Source organism: Herpailurus yagouaroundi, unplaced genomic scaffold, assembly GCF_014898765.1.
Source record: "Herpailurus yagouaroundi ecotype Mexico unplaced genomic scaffold, PumYag 185, whole genome shotgun sequence".
NCBI classification, from domain to species: Eukaryota; Metazoa; Chordata; class Mammalia; order Carnivora; family Felidae; genus Herpailurus; species Herpailurus yagouaroundi.
In genome coordinates, this window is record NW_024412416.1 from 10,553,741 (window position 1) to 10,569,066 (window position 15,326).

Genomic DNA, 15,326 nt, shown 5'->3' on the forward strand with positions numbered 1-15,326 from the left:
TATATTTGAGTGTTGGTTTTATTTTATTAAAACAATTTTTTAGGGGTACAGACATTCTCCATCTACCATTTGGCATGATTAGGCCATATACTTTGGGGAGCATGGTTATAATAGCTGCTTTAAATTCTTAATTTCAACATCTGTGTGACCTCAGGGCTGACATCTGTTAATTACCTTTTCCATTGTGAGTTAAGGCTTTCCTGGTTCTTTGCATGGCAATTAATTTTAGATTATAGCCTGGATATTTCAAAAATTATACTCTGAGACCTTGGGTCTTGTTTAAATTCTACAGAGAAAATTGGTTTTGTAGTTCTTGTTGGTGTTGCTGTTTTTGGCATTGTTTTGGTATGCAGCCACCAGCTTAGGTTTGGGACACAAATTCTGACCTGCTTCTCTGCATTTTGGTTTCCATGTAGTTCTGTTTGTGTGTTTGCTTGCTTGTTTGTTTGTTTGTTTTAATTTTTTTAATGTTTATTTAATTTTGAGGGAGATACAGGCAGAGCACGAGCAGGGCAGGGCCAGAGAAAGAGGGAGACACAGAATCTGAAGCAAGCTCCAGGCTCTGAACTGTCAGCACAGAACCCAGCGCAGGGCTTGAACCCACGAACCGTGAGATCATGACCTGACCGAAGTGAGATACCCAACTAACTGAGCCACCCAGGTGCCACCCCCTCCCCACCCCTCCATGTAATTCTGTTTTTAAAGCATTTTCAGTGTTAACTCAGATCAGTCCGGGTGGCTTGTTTGTGACCCTGTGCTTAGTTCTCAAAGCCTGTGATATGCTGACTGGGCACAGGCACAGGTGGGGGGTGTACTCAGGAGTTCATATCCTGATTTACGAAACCACTCTACTGATCCTCTCAGTAATTCCACCAATTTCTCATGCTCCGGGATTTTTCTTCCCAGTTCCCTCACCAGAAATCTGGGACCTTAGTTTCCCCACTGCTCCATGAATTTCCTGCAGCTGCACCAGTGTCCAAGGCCAAGTGGTGGAAGGAGAAAGGGTCAAAGAATCTATAGCTACATGTGTTCACTGCATACTCTTGGGACCACAGGCCTTTTGATCAGAGAGACGGTTCCCCTTCCTCTGCCCACTGCTATTGCTGTCATCTTGTTACCACTGGTACCACCAAAGGACTGCTTGGAGCCTGTCATCAGACGAGACAGAAACAAAAACAAACAAAAACAACCCAGGGGATATTCCTCAATCGCTTTGACCTTTTCCACTCCGTAAACAAGAAAGGGAGGTCTTGGGGCGCCTGGGTGGTGCAGTAGGTTAAGCGTCCGACTTCAGCCAGGTCACGATCTCGCGGTCCGTGAGTTCGAGCCCCGCGTCGGGCTCTGGGCTGATGGCTCGGAGCCTGGAGCCTGTTTCCGATTCTGTGTCTCCCTCTCTCTCTGCCCCTCCCCCGTTCATGCTCTGTCTCTCTCTGTCCCAAAAATAAATAAACGTTGAAAAAAAAAGAAAGGGAGGTCTTCTCTTGATGCTCTTTCTGTCCATGCCTGGTGTGTATTTCCGGGCTTCAGGCTGTCTTTGATTCCTGGCTAGATGTTAGAGAGAAAAAAATGGTAAATCCACCACTAGTTCAGGGGGACTTCAAGCTCTGGGCCTCCTCCCAGATCCACCTGCTACCATCCCTGGTTAGAGTTCTCAAAGCCTCCTCCTTGCATGCTATTCAAGCTCCGTAAGTGTATTCAGCACGAGAGACAGGGCAAGTGTTCTCGTCCATCTTCTCTACAACCAGGCCACAGATTACACTTGAAAGATTTTTTGCACGATTACAAAATTAATACCTAGTTGTTGTAGATAATGCAGGATATGCAGATAAGGAAAAGAAGTGAAAATGACCCATAATATTAACATTTCAGTGTAACTTTTTTTAATTTGCATTTTGAGCAAACTTAGATCATGCTGTGCACATGGCTTTTTCTCTTTTCACTTAATGCACTGTAGACCTATTTGCATGGTAATATACATTCTTCCTCAAAATAATTTTTCACAATTACGTGGCGGGCATTCCTTCATTTAGATGTACCCTCATTTTTAAAACCAATTTCTTATTGTTAAGCATTTAGGTTACGCAGCTTTTATATTGGTTGTAGCCAATGGGTACGTATCTGGAGAAATCACACAGAAGCCAAAGTCCCTTAAATACTATTTAGTCTCCATTTGGACTTTTGTTGTTGTTGTTGTTGTTTGTTTTGTTTTGTTTTTTTGGGGGGGGGCTTTCCATTTGGACTTTTGAAACAAAACTCTGCTATTTGACAAATCTCCTGCCCGCCCCCACCCTGAACTAGCAAAATTCATGCTCTAGAAAGAGGACCACACTTTCAATGCAATAGCTAGGATGCTTAGAGAAAAGGGTAAGGAAGAGCCATAGTATAAAAATAGCATCTTGCAACTAAGCACAGAGGGAACTCTATCTGGGGTTAGATGCCTGGAAGAGAAGTCAACAGTGCAGTGTCCTTAAAAATAAGTGCGTTGTCATTATTTTTATGTGTCTCCAAACCTCAGCTCCCGCTGCGCTCGATAAAGACGCGATGGTGCCTGCACCATAGAGATAAGACGCCAGGAGGAAGTGCCTGCAGATGGCTGTGGTTTAAAAAAAAAAAAAAAAAAGCCACGAGGCACTTGTTAATTAAGTCTTCCTTTCACCCTTATTAAAATTCAGGGAAGATTGCGATGGAATTTGTACTCTATCTAAGAAACAAATCATAACAATTTCATAAGGCCGCCATAGGGTGCCTGGAGTATAGCTTATTATTTCAGTATGGCTTGATAAATGGGAAAATGTATATGAAAACCTTCCACGCACACTTAGAAAACCCTCGGTCCAGCCTTCCTGTCCTGCTGACGCTAGTAGAGAACTGGCTGGTAGTTGGACAGTTAAATAATAATGCAAGGGAAGGTTGCAAAAGCACATGTCCATAAACCTTCACACTCACATGCATGTATCTGTGTGCGTGTGTGTGTGTGTGTCACAGTAGCTTTATCTATGATATTCCATCAGGCCTGAAACTTGAAATTCTCTCAGGTGTTTTAAGGCTTATTGAAAATCCCATGGACATTGGGGCGCCTGGGTGGCGCAGTCGGTTAAGCGACCGACTTCAGCCAGGTCACGATCTCGCGGTCCGTGAGTTCGAGCCCCGCGTCGGGCTCTGGGCTGATGGCTCAGAGCCTGGAGCCTGTTTCCGATTCTGTGTCTCCCTCTCTCTCTGCCCCTCCCCCGTTCATGCTCTGTCTCTCTCTGTCCCAAAAATAAATAAACGTTGAAAAATAAAAAAATTAAAAAAAAAAAAAGAAAAAAAAAAAAAGAAAATCCCATGGACACATTGTAGAATAATGTATGATATTTAAGTAGAAAACAATGGAGAAGACAGTGAAATAAGTCAGTGAGAGAAAGACAAATATCATAGAATTTCACTCATATGTAGAATTTGACAAACACAACAGATGAACGTAGGAGAAGGGAAGGAAAAATGAGATAAAAGCAGACAGGGAGGCAAACCATAAGAGACTCTTAAATACAGAGAGCAAACTCAGGATTGCTGGAGGGGAGGTCAAGGGAGGGTGGGTTGAATGGGTGATGGGTATTAAGGAGGATGCTTTTTGGGATAAGCACTGGGTGTCATATGCAAGAGAGGAATCACTGGGTTCTACTCCTGAAGCCAAGACTATACTGTATGTCAACTTGAATTTAATAAAAATAATCATTGCAATAACTGACCTTGAAGGAACATTTACTTTCCATTGAACTCAGTGCTAACCAATTTCTCGTTTGTGCTTTTAACAGTGTAAAAATCAGTCTTATTATTTTTCCAGGAAGGACACAGAACTTTAGAAGCATTAAATAACCTGCTTAAAGCCTTGCAGCTGTTATGGTCTAAGTGTGGGATTTGAATCTGGGTCTTCCTGACCCCAGGGTCCTATTTTAACCACCTGTTTTCCTTTCCCTGGCTTCCTCGTTCCAGACCCAGTATCCCCTCAGCCTCCATGTTCACTAGATCTCACCCCAGTTATGGTTTCTGGAGTTCGTTTCATTATGCCTCACTTGGGGACATAATTAAAGTGTGTGTGTATACATATACATACATATGTATATATGTATGTATATGTATACACACACACACATATATATATATTTTTTTTTTTAAGGTCTTTCTGAATTTTTCCTTCCTTTTGCTCCAGATATTGAAACAGTTTCAACAAGTAAAGCAACTCTGCCTATGTGATAAAGATAAAGGAAAACACTTAACATGATACCCTTGACCTCTTTCCCCCTTCCCTGCACAATGGGGAGAATCCTGCTTTGGCCTCAGAGCTCCTGTCCCTCTGCATCTTTCCCTGGGGGACAAGGAGCAGCCTGGCCCCTGGACTTTGGTTGGGCCTCATCAGAGTGATGGCCATAAAGCATAAAACCAGAAATGCAAGGCTGAGAGCTGCTTTGGAAAGAACCGAAAATTATCTGTGGGAAAAGAAAAAACTGAAGAAAGGTGGAGGGAAACAAAATCGTAGAGTAATGTGTGATGGATGGGGAGAGGGCATTCTCTAGGGAGCTTGGGAAAAAAAGAGGTGGCGAAACTTGCCAGCGAGTGATGGAAGAGACAAACATGAGGAGTAAGAGGCAAGAGGCCTTGTTGTGCTCATTCGTTAGGTCTCCTCGTGGATTCAGCCAAAGACGGAAGAGATGTCCGGCAGCATTTTCATTATTTTCACAGCTGGCCTGTGTTTCTGCAAAAGTGACCCCAGATCAGGGCTGAGCTGTATGGGCCCCTGTTGCAAAGGTGCAAGACAAGCCTCCTTTTAAATGAGTGCTCTGGTTCCATTTGTATTATTTGAGATTCAGTTTTACCTATTTTTTTTTTATTGGATTCTAAAATCAGGGATGTCAGCTTAAAATCTCCCACTGGGAGCTCGGTAGTTCTAATGGACAGATTTCCCCATATGCCGGGGAGAAAAGGCGTGTGTGAAATGAATAAATCCTCCAAGGATCAGAAGGTTTTGTTTTTATGCAATTCTCTTGAAAAATAGAATGCTTCTGTAAATGATTTCTGAAGTCCCTTTAGTGTATTTAAAATGGATAAAATTAAGCAGCTCTATTGAAGTGAATAATTATCATTTACAACGGAAATGTCACACTTTCTAAAATGGCATGCCGATTGTTGAGCAGTTACTATGTGCCAGGCATTAGCCTGCATGCCTGCAATGCAATGATAAACCTATAAAATAATCTCTGCTCTCAGGCTCAGAATCTGGGAGGGGAACAGGCTTGGAATGACAGCTCAGCTCGCTTAGTCCTAAAATAGATTAATGCATGGGGCGCCTGTGGCTCAGTCAGTGAAGGGGCAGACTTGGGCTCAGGTCATGGTCTCACAGTTCGTGAGTTCGAGCCCCGCATCAGGCTCTGTGCTAACAGCTCAGAGCCTGGAGCCTGCTTCAGAGTCTGTGTCTCCCTCTCTCCCTGCCCCTCCCCTGCTCACACTCTGTCTCGCTCTCCTTCAAAAATAAATAAACTTTAAAAATTTTTTTAGATAGATTAATGCATGTGGTGGTATACCCTGTTCTGTGGTGATGGTTCCACTTCTAATAAATTCTACAGCTGTAACGTTTCCAACAATGTTTGGGTGCATAAAAGGGAGTCGGCAGAGAGTTTCAGACTTGCAAATACAATTACTCTCCCAAAGGAGTTTCTATGTGAAAAAGGTTGTTGCAGCCATAACCATAGAGTTTTATACCTAAATGACATCTAGCAAGTGCAACTTTGCATATTTATAGTCAAGAAAATAAACCACATGGGTCTGAAAGAAGGCCATTCCCAGTGTGGCCCTTCCTTGCCCTAACGCCTGTCCCTCCGCATCCCCCTTGCTGTCTGATGCTCCAGGTGACCAGAGGCATTTTATCTCTGGCATAATTGAATGCATTATGTCTTCACTTTCCATAAACATAGGGGGAATAAATATTCAATAAGCAAATGAACTCAAGTCTCAGTTTAAATATTGCCTCCTTGATGAAGCTACCCGTGACCTCCCCCAGGCAAGAAATTTGCTCTTTCTCCAATTTCCCACTACACCTGGATACATCTGTAGTAGGGCATGGACGTGGAATTTTATATACTTGAGTCTTAGTCTGCTTGGGATGCTGGAATAAAATGCCATAGACTAGCTGGCTTAATCAATAGATATTTATTTCTCACAGTTCTGGAGGCTGGAAGTTCAGGATCAAGATGGCAGCATGATTGGGTCCTGGTGAGGACTCTCTTTCTGGCTTGTAGGCAGCCTTGTCCTCGCTGTGTCCTCCCATGACACAGAGAAAGTGAGCTCTGGTCTCTCTTGCCATAATGAAGGCCTCATCTTCAGGATCTCGTCTAAACCTAATCACCTCCCCAAGGCCCCATCCCCAAATACAATCACAAGGAGGGTTAGGACTCCTACATAGGAATTTGCGGGGGGACACAAACATTCAGTCTGCAATAACCTGTTTCTACCACCATTTGGTCAGCTCTTCATATGCTGTGTTTGTCTCCCATGCATCTCTGAACCCCAAGTAGCCACACTGGGGTTACCCAAATAATAAGTGAATGTTTATGTAATTATGGCCCCATTGCTCCTTACAAATTTTCAGATAAATGTGACCTCACCTTCATAAACGTTCAAGTAAACAACGTCTCCTACTCTACAAATCAAATGTCAGAAAATGAAAAAGGAAGAGATCTTGAGATTTTGATTTAAGAGCAAAAACATTTAGTCTTTTTGTTGTACAAAATGCTCAGAGAGTAAATATTAAGCTGGCATGTTATAAATTGCATGGGCCTAAGTCCTGAATCTCTTCTAAGACCCTAGACATTAAAGAACACATTTTTTAGGTTCAGTCTCACAAAGTCCCCAGGACATCCGTTGGTGACATTATCTCTAATCACAGCTTTGGGGACTGAAGCACAGAGAGGCTGCATCAGTGGCTCGAGAGGCACAGAGGGATTTAACCGATACGTGGAGATTAGAAGGTATAATTCGAGTGTTTAATCCTCTCTTTTGCTCCCTGGCTTTCCACAGGCTTCAGAGAGCTAAGAACAGTTTGGAGAAGGTGACAGGGTTGGAAAAGCAGGGAGAGACATTTTAAGCCACTCTGTCTTGTCATCTTCTGCTCAATCTTGAAGCAAATGGCCGGGCTCTGCTCCTGAATCTGGTTAGATACTGATGGGTGCAGAGGGAAGGCCTGGTGCCCTGGTGCATGGAGGCTGTAAGCATCTGGGGAAAGAGTTGCTGGCAGGGGATGCTTCTAGGAGTTCTAGGCTGGGGATGAAGTGAAAATAAATGTACTTTCAGCTCAGAGACTAAAACAAGTGAGGAGATTTGCAATCAATCCTGGAATAAGCATCAGTGAACCCATTAAGTACAGATCTTTTGGAGGACAGCAGTAGCCACCCAGGAGGCCAAATTGTAAGAGGGTCTCCAGGGGATGTGAACAATATGGGGTTTGGGGCCTCTGAACACCCCGATCAATGGGAATCTGGGCAAGAGGGGACTTAGGCAGCTCCCTCCTTGCTCTCCGAGGAGTTGTAATCAATTCTTACATCTCTGTAGCTCCTCTCGGCTCCCAAAGGGCATCCTTATGTGTTATTCATTTATCCTCACTGTGCCCTGGCCACGTAGGCATCACCACTCTCATTTAACAAGGAAACAGTGAGAAAGGTTGAGTGATTTGAGTCAGGAAACACAAGCAGGGAGCTAGGGGTTGAGTTCGGACGTTCAGGCTCACTGTCCCTTGGCACAGGGGTGTGCTAAGCCTTAATGCTCTGGGCTGTGAAAGATGCTATGAGAGTTGGTGGACTCGAAGCAGGAGCGGCCCAGGACCTGAGGCTCATTATGTCATCCGTGCAAATTATAACCTGGCACATGCTGGTCACCATGCTAGAAGCTGGGGATGCAACAATGAACCAGACAGATGTGATCCCTGCCCCGGTGGACAGTGGGGCATTCCCAGTTCAGAATACAGTGAGCCAGAAGGCAGCTGCACCGGACTGCCCTCCTCCCTAAAATTCCGGAATAGAGGAATTTGGTGTGGAGCTGCGGAGGTTAGGACAGGTGTAGTTCTAAGCAACAAGATGGGCTCTTGGGAGCTGGCCAAGGAAGCTTCCCTGAAGCACATCACTCCTCCAGTCCCCATTCATTCCCCACCATCCCTTCCAGGGCGCTCAGGCTATCTAGAACATGAGGCATAGGGGAGGCTCCCCATAGCTTTTTGCCACACACACACACACACACACACACACACACACACACACCTGAGGACACCTGCTGTGGCAAATTGCTTTGCCTTTACGGCCAAGTGGTGATGAGTGATGAGTGGTGATGCCATGGTTCACAGGTGGCCCATCTGGTTTTGTGAGGTGGGCTTCACTCTAATTTAAGACTTTCAGGATGAAATCACAAAGCTGCCCCCATGCTGCACCTTCTCAAACATCCCCAGATAGCAACGTCTTAGTGGCCAAAGAACAGTGCCAATTTTCTTACTGTCAGTTTTCTAAGTTGTAAGAAAAAACTACACATGAAAACAAATATATATGTGCAAATGAGAATTTTCAGCCTAGGAATCCCTTGTCTGGGAGAGAAAATTAGAGCCTTGGGACTTAGACTGAGGAACTGCATCGAGTCTTGGAGACCCAAATGATGAGACTGAGAGAGAAAGAGAGCTCCAGGTACAAAGTGTGTTTTAAAATAAAAACCCCTCCAGATCACTTGACCCTGTTTCCATGAGTATTCTTTCAGGAATGTACTTGTGTGGATGTACAACCAAAGAGACGTCCAAAGGCAAGCACAAGACTACCATGACATGGAGCTCCCATGGTTGAACTTGACTTGGAAGGAGAGAGCAGTTTTCTCTTTTACCCCCATAGCCAGAGACAATGCAGTGGCAAACCAGCAATTTAGAGGAAGTTCTTGTCACTGAAGGGCTTTCCTTCAGTGGGTAGGGATCATACCACACCTGGCTTCTGAGTCCTCCATGTTTTGTGAGTTCCTGTGGCCAGGTTGCCAGACATGAGTGGTTCTTAGACTTTAGCATCACCTGGAGGGCTGGTTGAAATACAGGTTGGTGGGCTCCGTGAGGGAGTTTCTGATCCAGTAGGTCTAGAGGGAGCCCAGGAATTTGCATTTTGATCAAGATTCCAGGAGGTGGTAATGCCGAGAATGGTAACACTGAGAATGGCCGACTTCAACTGTTGATAAGAGGACAAGAGTGGCAAGGGAATGGTCGGTTTACCTGTTTCAAAAGGACAATGACTAATCACCAATGACAGCAACTAGGGCAGAAAATCAAGCAACTTTTGGTCTGGTGGGCCTGGGTGTGTGGTTCTGTCTTCTTGAAGTTGTGGGCACCTAGACTTGGGATAGGGCAAGGCTAGAGGATTGGGAGTTATCATGTCAGGAAGAACTCTAGAGAGGCAAGAAAGACCCTCTCTCAACAAGCTGGATGGGACCCAATAAGCTGCAGGGAATACATCATTTCATTTGAATGTTAAAAGAAATTCTTGTATATGATGTGCGATAAGTCCAATTTCGTAATTCTTCACGGGAATATCTGGTTTTCCTAACACCATTTATTGAAGAGACTATCCCCTCCCCATTGTCTGTTCTTACAAATTGTAACTGAGATGGTAGATATGTTAATTAGCTTGATTATGGTAATCATTGCACAATGTCTACGCATATCAAAACATCACATTGCACACCTCAACTGTAATTTTTGTCAAGTTACATCTCAAAGCTGGAAAAATGATAATTGTATTTGTATATTACTTGAGTAAATAAGTCATTAATAATTCAAAAAGGAAACAAATTGACCTAATTTTGTTCCCTAGACTGGTTGAATGAGACGCATTGGTTGCAAAAGTAAAATAGCATATTTGTCAACAGGTACAGGCATATAACACATCCTAATTTGTTCTTTAGGACACTCAATGATTTTTATTAGCTTATAAAAACAAATTACATTGTTTTCAATTCTCTAGGGTTGTATACCTTTTGAAGTAAACTTATATGTGAATGAGTGTTTTCCTCTTTTAATGCAAAGCAATAGTTTTCTGGTTATAGAATAAATATCGATGTTCCTATGTTCACTCTTATTCCATTTTCTAAAAGATGCATACTTTATTCTTTATTTCCTCTTATAATTTAAATAGGTCATCAATTATCATGACACCTTAAAAGCCGGCAGTTAATGCTCTATGCATTCCATAATTTTTAAAATATAAGTTAGTTAAGCTATCTGTCCTCTGGATTTTCCATCTCACAACTCAGTCTGCCACATGAAAAAAGTTTTCCTATTTCATTTTTCATCAGTTACTCAGTTAAGCCTGTTGATCTGTCAGATGTTTTTCAAATCTTAGTTTAGTTTTAGATTTACCAAAGAATTGCAAAGATAGTTCAAGAGTTCACCATGTACTCATCACCCAGCTTCCCCCAATATTAACAGTTCTGTCTCCCTAACAATTCCCTTGTGTGGGCTATTTGTAGACAACCTGTGTCTTATCCCAGTGCTTGTCAACCACTGTTCTGTATCCCGTACCTATAATTCTGCCTTTTCCACAATATCACATAGGTGGAATCATACAATAGGCAGCCTTTTAAGTCTGACTTCTTTGACTCAGCAAAATATATCTAAAGTTGTTTCAAGTTATTATGTGTATCAATAGTTCATTCCTTTTTATTATTCAGTAGATATATGGGTATTTGTTTATTCATTAACCTGTTGAAGGACATCTGTGTTGTTTTCTGTTTTTAGTGATTATGAATAAACCCACTATAAACATTTCTGTGCAGGTTATGGTATGAATGTAAGTTTTCAGTTCACTTGAGTAAATACCTAGGAAGGCCAATGCTAGATTATATGGTAAGTGTATATTGAACCTCATAGAAAACTGCCAAATTATTTTCCAGTGTAGCTGAATTATTTTACATTTCCCCTAGCAATGAATGAGAAGTCTTGGAGCTCTGCATCTTGCTTGCCAATTTTCAGTTGTCAGTTGAATTTTCAAGTGACAATTTCCTTTTTTTCAGTAACTCTAATACATTTTTAGTGGCATCTCTTTGTGCTTGTAAGTTTCACTTTCTTTATGCCTAAGATGTGAGCATCTTTTCATTTATTTGCCTTCTGTGTGTCTTCAGTCAAGTGTCCATTCAAGTCTTTTGTCCATTTTATTTTATTTTTTTAAATGTTTATTTATTCATTTTTGAGAGAGAAAGAGAGACAGAGTGTGATCAGGGGAGGAGCAGAGAGACAGGGAGACAGAGAATTTGAAGCAGGCTCCAGGCTCTGAGCTGTCAGCATAGATCCCAATGTGGGGCTCGAACTCACAAGCCATGAGATCATGACCTGAGCCGAAGTTGGACTCCCAACCAACTGAGCCACTCAGGCACCCCTAGTCTTTTGCCCATTTTAAAAGTGGCATCTCTGTGTTCTCATTATTAAATTCTAAGAGTTCTTCATATAGTCTATTTTCAAATTGTTTGTTAGGTGACTTGGAAGTACTTTCTCTATTGGATAGATTGCCTTTTCATTCTCACCACAATGTCTTTTGTAGAGCAAAATATTTAATTTTGATAAAGTCCAATTTATATATATACATACATATGTATATATATATGTATATGTGTAAAGATATAGATCATGTTTTTTTGAGCATTCCATCTGAATGCTCATTGCCAAAACAAAAGGCACATGGATTTTCACCTATGTTTTCTCATAGAAGTTTTATCATCTTTCATTTTACATTTATGTCTTTGATCTATTTTGAGTTAATTTCTGTCGAAGTGTGAGGTATGTGTCAAGGTTCATGTTTTGCATATAGATATCCAGATCTCCCAACCCTGTTTCTTGAAAAATCTATCTTTTCTTCATTGAATTGCCTTTACACCTTTGTCAAAAATCAGTTGACCAGGCTTCCCATTTTACTTCAAATATGGTCAGAACTGACTAGATAGACAGCTGGAAGGAACATTGCTCCAATCCTACAACAACAAAAGGCTGGACAAAGGAAAAAAGTCAGCAACATTTCTTAAAGCTATCAGAGAACTGATATCACAAAGTAGACAACTGAATTAAATTCTATACAGATACAGGTGCCTGCAGAGAGAAATACCCCCTGAGAAAAGCTTACCTGGGGCACAGAACACCAGCTACTATGTAAACTGATAGGGAGATTAAACCAGAAATTTTAAACAAACTATTAAATACTAAGCATAGATTGGTAAAAGTGTGCAGCCCTTAGGGGAAAAAGATATGAAGGAGTTTTCTGCATTCTTTTCCTCCAGGAACTCACAGGGAAGATAAGGTAGAATTCAATGGAAACTCCCCATCACCTCCCCAACTGTGGTGCCTGTTAGAGGAGAAATCATAGTATCCACCGTCAAATGCAGCGGGCTCATTCCCCCAGAATAAAAGGCTCAATCTGCAGGGGACTGTTATTGAGGCTTATAGCTACGGGTCTGGTGAATCTCATTGCAATTTGGGGAGGGGCAGGATAGAGCCAATCACCAAAGCTCTGCCCAGACCCATCTTTCTACATTGTTAACAATAAAAAAAGCCTAATCTGCTGGAGACAAGGTCAGGGTGTTAAAACTTTAGCCTGAGGATACGGGTGGATACTAACAGCAGTATAGGAACTAAGGTCAAAAACAACAACAACAACAACAACAACAACAACAACAACAACAACAACACTTTACTTTTACAGGAAGGGCAGAAACTCTTGAGAAGGCCACACCCCTTAGGACTAGGTTCCCAGCCCCTGCCCAAGTCTGATACTTAATCAGAATACCAGAGACTGTCCTTCTCCCCCACATCATGTGACTGCCATGTTAATTGGTGTCATGTAAAAAAAATAATAATAATAACAAGGGAATTCACTCAGCTATAAGAGACAAGCTGTCAGTATAAAAAAAGACCCAAAGCAATCAGAGAGACAAAAGTAAAATATTACTGAAAGAATTGGAAGTCTCTTGTGCCCATGGTCAACAATAAACTCCAACTCTGGTAACCATAGCAACAACAAACTTCAAACACAGCTCAACTCCTGACTAGATTAACACACTACCCATATTAAAGGACTACCAAAAGGAAATGTGTGCTCAATCATAAAATGTGCTTATGTCAGTATCCATTGTCATCTATCTATCTATCTATTGATCTGTCATCTATCTATCCATCTATTTATCTATCATCTATCTCATGTCCAGGTTTCAACAAAAATTTACAAGGCATACCAAAGGGAAAGAAAAAATCTAACAAGAGTAACCGTTACTGGAATGAGACTAAGACATGATATAGATAACGCAATTAATAGAGAATTTAAAATAAGTAGAAATGAATATGTTAAAGGCTCTAATAGAAAAAAAAAAAATAGGCCCTATGCAAGATCAGATGGGTCATTCCAGGGGAGAGATGGAAGCTATAAGAGAACATCAATGAAAATGCTAGAAATAAAAAAAAAACAAGTAATGGAAGTAAACAGTGCCTTCAAGATACATCTTAAGAAAGAATCAGTCAACTGAAGATTGGTCAATAGGAATTACCCTAACTGAAATGTCAAGAGGAAAAAGGTAGGGGGAAAAAATCATGAGAGAGTTGTGAGACAATACTAAACTTCCTAACATACACACATATTTGGAATATTAGAAGGAAAATAAAAAGAGAATGGGCAGAAAAAATATTTGGAGAAATAATGGCTAAGAATTGATTAAAGTCAATGGCAGACACCAAACCACAGAATCAAAAATTTCAGAGAACACCAAACAGGATAACTACAAAATCAAAACAACACACCAAGGCATATTATATTCAAAAGGCTGAAAACCACAGACAACAATAAACCCTTGAATGCAGCCCAAAGGGGGGAAAAATATTACCTACAGCAGAATAAGAATAAGAATTATAGCAGACTTCTCATCAGAAACCATGCAAGCCAGAGACAATGGAATGATATCTTTTAAGTATTGAAAGTAAACAACTGTCAAACCAGAGTTCTACATCCAGTAGAAATATCTTTCAAATCTAAAGAAATAAACACTTCTTTGAGCAAACAAAACTTATGGGAATGCAATGCCAACAGAGTTCCTGTACAAGAAAAGGTAAAGGAAGCTATTCAGAAAGAAATTGATATGGATCAGGAGCTTGGATCTGCACAAATGACATAAATAATGACTGCGCCACCCAGGCGCCCCAATAAAAAGAAAATATTTTATCAAATCTTTATTGCTATAAAAGATAACTGACAGTTTAAAGCAATAATAACTATAATGTAAAATAGGTTTATAGCATATGTAAATGTGAAACAATGACAACAATGGCACACAGAACGGGAAGGAGGAATTGGGAATACACTGGAATAAGGTCTTACACTGCATGTGAAGCAGCACTGTGTTATTTGAAAGTGGACTTAGATTATTTAAAATTATATACTGTATACTGTAAACCATAGGGCAACCACTAGAAATGTTAACCAAAAAAAGAGGCATAAGAATCAATTGACTACATTCGTGCAGGTCTACTTTTGGGCTATTCTGTTCTGTTGATATACGTGTCTCTACTCTTTTGCCACTGTCTTCATTACTGTACCTTTATAGTAAGTCTTGAAAGCGGGTAGCATCAATCCTCTGATTTTGTTCTTCTCTTTCAGAATTGTTTTTCTATTCCAGTACTTTTTGCCTTGCTGTTAAAGTTTAGAGTTATCTTGTTGATATCTACACAAAAAAGCATGTTAGGATTTTGAGTGGGATTGTGTTCAGAAAAACTGACACCTTTACTATGTTGAGTATTCCAATCCAGGAATATGTTATTTTAGATCTTCCTTTGTTTATTTGATCAGCGTTTTGTGGTTTTTAGTGGATAGTTCCCGAGCATATTTTGTTAGATTTAAATATAAGTATTTCATTGTGGGTTGGGTGGGAGTGTGCTATTATGAATGATATTGCCTTTTAAATTTCAAAATCCAACTGTTAATTTTTGCTATCTAGAAAAAGGATTGATTTTTATATTTCTTAAACCTTGTTAAATGAATTTATTAATTCTAAGAACATTTTGCAAGATTTTTGAGGAAGACAATCATGTCTTCTGTAAATAGAGGTAGTTTTTTTCTTCTAATCCGTATTTCATTTCATATTCTTGCCTGATCACACTGGTTTGAACTCTGAGCACAATGTTGAATGGAAGTGATAACAGAGGATGCCTTTGCCATGTTCTTAATCTTTTTTTTTAAATTTTTAAATGTTTATTTATTTTTGAGAGAGAGAGAGAGAGAGACAGAGCATGAGCAGGAGAGGGGCAGACAGAG